Here is a 4,411-nt window from a genome sequence, read left to right as displayed (position 1 = left end):
GGAGGAGTTTTATTCAAAACAAACTGTCAAGGGGGTCCCATAAATCACCCAACCACGTAAGGAACGCAAAATCAAGGAACATAACACCGGTATGACGGAAACTAGGGGCGGCAAGAGTGGAACAAAACACCAGGCATAAGGCCGAGCCTTCCACCCTTTACCAAGTATATAGATGCATTAATTAAATAAGAGGTATTGTGATATCCCAACATAAACATAATCCAACATGGAGCAATCTTCATCTTCAGCTGCACCTAACAACGCTATAAGAGGGGCTGAGTAAAAGCAGTAACATAGCCAAACAACGGTTTGCTAGGAAGAGTGGATTAGAGGTTTGACATGGCAATATGGGAGGCATGATATAACAAGTGGTAGGTAGCGCGGCATAGCAATAGAGCGAACAACTAGCAAGCAAAGATAGAAGTGATTTCGAGGGTATGGTCATCTTGCCTGCGATCCCGCTAGGAAGAAGAACGAGTCCATGAAGAAGACAAACGGACGGAGTCGAACGAATCCTCACAACTCCGGAAAGAAACCAAAGCTAACGAGAGAAGCAACCCGGAAAGAAACAAACAACATAGTAAACAACCACCACATAAACATGGCATGAAGCACAATCAAGTATGATGCATGTCCGGTTTAATGAGGCATGGCATGGCAAAGTGCACAAATAAAACTACAAGTTAAGTGGAGCTCAATATGCAACGAGTTGCATATTGACGAAACACCATATCCATTGTTTAGCTCTCTCGGTTATGCACCCAACAATATTAAATGTTGATTAACATGGCAATATGGTGAAGCATAAGTAAGCTAACTATTTAGGCAAGTTTAAATAAGGCCGGAAATAACAAACAACAATTCCATAAAATCCTCATGTGCATATTTTGATTTGGTACTGTTCTGCCCTAAACACAATTTTAATGTTGTTAAACAGCAAAATAAAGTGTACCATGTTAAACTAGGCATTTTTCTACCCCATTTGCATATAAAGTTTATTTAAATCCGAGTTACGGTTAATTAGTTATGAAATAAATCATTTTAACATGGCATTTAAGCAAATTAAATAAACAACAAGTTTAAACATTTTAAACATGGATGAGAGCAGCATATTATGAAACTAGAAGAAATTCTAGACATTTTACATATATAAATTATTTTAATCCGATGCACGGCTGTGAAGTTATTATATGCATGATGTATGAGGGGTTTTCTGCAAAACCGCACTCTCTGGATAATATGAAATTCGCAGCACGCCAAAAAAAATAGCAACGGGCCGAGTGCAACGCACTGTGCAAGCCCAGCAGCAGATCTGGCCCGAAGCAGAAGTGGGAGTGCAAAATAACAGGAAAAACTAAGCAAAATAAAGTGTACCATGTTAAACTAGGCATTTTTCTACCCCATTTGCATATAAAGTTTATTTAAATCCGAGTTACGGTTAATTAGTTATGAAATAAATCATTTTAACATGGCATTTAAGCAAATTAAATAAACAACAAGTTTAAACATTTTAAACATGGATGAGAGCAGCATATTATGAAACTAGAAGAAATTCTAGACATTTTACATATATAAATTATTTTAATCCGATGCACGGCTGTGAAGTTATTATATGCATGATGTATGAGGGGTTTTCTGCAAAACCGCACTCTCTGGATAATATGAAATTCGCAGCACGCCAAAAAAAATAGCAACGGGCCGAGTGCAACGCACTGTGCAAGCCCAGCAGCAGATCTGGCCCGAAGCAGAAGTGGGAGTGCAAAATAACAGGAAAAACTAAGCAAAATAAAAGGGGGCGGCTGGGACTCGAACCCCAGACCCCTCGAATGGATAGAGGCCACGCTAGCCACTGGGCTAGCTGATATGCTTGCGGTGGAACATAGTGGCATTTCTAAATAACCTCTACATGCCAGAACGGATCTAGGAAAGGATCGAAGCTTCGTTCATGGAGGAAGTTGCTCACAGCGGGGAAAACAGAGGCCGGCGGCCATGGCGATGCAGGGAGGTTCAGGCGGCGAAACTTGGCGAGGCGGCGGAGGCAGGGCTTGCCGCCGGCGTGGCCGGATGCGGAGGAAGGAGGTCCGGCGGGGGCATCGGTCTCCAGGGCGTCGGAGCTCCCTGTACGAGCAGACAGAGAGAGAGAGAGAGATGTGAGGGAGAGATAGAAGGTGAAAGGGAAGGAAGAAACAGGGGCACGGGCGTGGCTTGGCTCACCGAAGCTTCACCATAGGCGTGCGGGCACGGCGGCGCTGCCGGAGGAGATGCAGGTGACGGGGAGGGGCTGGACGAGGAGTTGGGCGCAGCCTCAAACGCTTGCGGGGACAGGGGCGCGCGAAGCAGTTCCTACTGGAGCTCGACGTCGAGGTTGCCGGGGCGGACGGCGCTGGTGTCGGAGACGAGCGGGACGAGGGACTTGGCGCAGCGACGGGAATCGAGCGCGGAGGAGCCGGGGATGGCGGATCCAGGCGCGCACGGCAAGAGCTTGGTGATGGCGGCTTCCTCCTTGCGGCTCCTGCACGGGCGTACCTGGGAGAGAGAGCATGAGAGGGAAAGGCAACAGGAGAAGAAAGGGAAAGGAAGGAGAGGCGCGAGCGTGGCTGTCCTGCTGGTGGCTGCTAGCAGAACTGCTCGCCGGGGACGACGGCAGGGAGCTAGAGGAGAGGCGCAGGACTTGGAGAAGGGGCACGGCATGGAGGAGCTCGGGAGGGTGCTGCTCTCCCTAGATCAGACGCGGGAGGCTGCAGGGGCACTCGGAGTCGAGGTGGGAGATGGATTGATCCAGTGGGGAAAACGAGGGAAGGAGAGAGGGTGGATCTGGAGGGATCCCGAGGTGGGAGATGCTGGCGGCGGCCGGATGGGACAAGGCTCCTAATTTCTAGGGTTGGACTAATATATATCTCATGGGATTAGATTAGAGGCTATTTGGGCCCTCTGATTTAAATCGGACGATCGAGAAAAATAGGCTAGGAAAGTTCAACAAAGAAAACGGTGATGTTTTGTAGATGTTTGGGGATGATCCGGACCCAACGGTAACGGTAGTCCGGTTCGGGTTCGGGAAAGTTTCGGACACGGGCGAGGGGCCGATGCACTGTGCAAAGAGGGACTCTGATTTAAGCAAGAGGGAAAACGAAGAACAAGGTTGGTCTCGAAACGGTCAGCGAAAGCAAGGGGGAAACGCGGCAACTACGAGCGGATGCAAGTTTTTAAAAACAATGACGGCAACGAGTGCCGATGCAATGCGGATGATGCCATGATGAGATGCAGCAAACAAATAAAAAAACACAACTGACTCGCAAAACAAGGAAGGCATCTGGAGCGTCGGTCTCGGGGCATTACACTATCTTCAAGCTTCATGAGAAAATCAAGCATCTCCAAGCCCAGATCTATGACCTGCTAAACCAAAACAGTGAGTATGAATACAAATTTAAGAGGATAGTTTGGCTGCAAATTTGAGAATCCCGGAGACTCATTCATCTTTTTATGTTAGTGAACCTATGCCTTGGAAGACGGAGGATAAGATTCTTTTATCATCAACAACTCCATCATTACAACCTCCGAAGAAAGAGATCTAAATATATGGGTATGGGCACTCCCCTTGGCTTGTGCCAAGCTTGGGGGAGGTTTCCCGGTATCGTATCACCATCACATCTTTACTTTTATTTTTTTCTTAGTTCAATCTCTTTGGTTATATCTTGATCTAGTAGAATAAAGTTTTTAGTATGATCAAGTCGTGAGTTTTGCTTTATGTCCCCTCTATGTAATCGAGTCCGTGAGTTATATAATAAAGAGTAGTTCTGAGTTCAGGGCTTTGCTTTCTTGCTATGATCTTAAGAAAAAGAATAAAAGATTATATAATGATCCTATGGAGAGTGATGACTTCACATATAAGAAGTATGATGAATAAAATTTGTTGGGAGTTGACAAACATAGTTTTGTTCATTGTTGCAATTAATAGGAAGTAATAAAGAAAGAGAGGTTTTACATATAAATGTATTGTCTTGGACATCTTTTGTGATTGTGAGCACTCACTAAAATATAACACACTAAAAGGTTGATGTTGGACAAGGAATACAACATAATGGGTTATGTTTTCTTATATCCGAATAGAAGTTATATTGTCATGGATCCTCCAACATGTTGAGCTTGTTTTCCCTCTTATGCTAGCCAAATCTTTTGCACTAAGTATAGATACTACTTGTGCATCCAAACATCCCTTAAACCAATTTTGCCATGAGAGTCCACCATACCTACCTATGGATTGAGTAAGATCCTTCAAGTAAGTTGTGTTCGGTGCAAGCAATAAAAATTGCTCTTGAAATATGTATGATCTTTTAGTGTGAAGAAAATAAGCTTTATATGAACTTGTGATATGGAAGAAATAAAAGCGACGGACTGCATAATAAAGTTCTTT

At 44.8% G+C, this 4,411-nt stretch overlaps 1 long non-coding RNA gene across 1 annotated transcript; it reads right to left on the bottom strand.

Annotated features, from left to right (window-relative positions):
* Window positions 1-433: 433 nt before the first annotated feature.
* LOC123167668 (uncharacterized) lies at window positions 434-2,844 on the bottom strand. The gene is made up of 3 exons (XR_006484030.1): window positions 2,215-2,844; window positions 1,964-2,118; window positions 434-541 (listed from the first exon to the last, which is right to left on the bottom strand). It is a non-coding gene; the product is annotated as an uncharacterized lncRNA (long non-coding RNA).
* Between the last annotated feature and the right edge of the window lie 1,567 nt (window positions 2,845-4,411).

This window comes from Triticum aestivum, chromosome 1D (assembly GCF_018294505.1).
Source record: "Triticum aestivum cultivar Chinese Spring chromosome 1D, IWGSC CS RefSeq v2.1, whole genome shotgun sequence".
Taxonomy (NCBI): domain Eukaryota; kingdom Viridiplantae; phylum Streptophyta; class Magnoliopsida; order Poales; family Poaceae; genus Triticum; species Triticum aestivum.
Note: the sequence above shows the minus strand (reverse complement) of the source record. Positions and strands in the feature narration are given on the sequence as shown.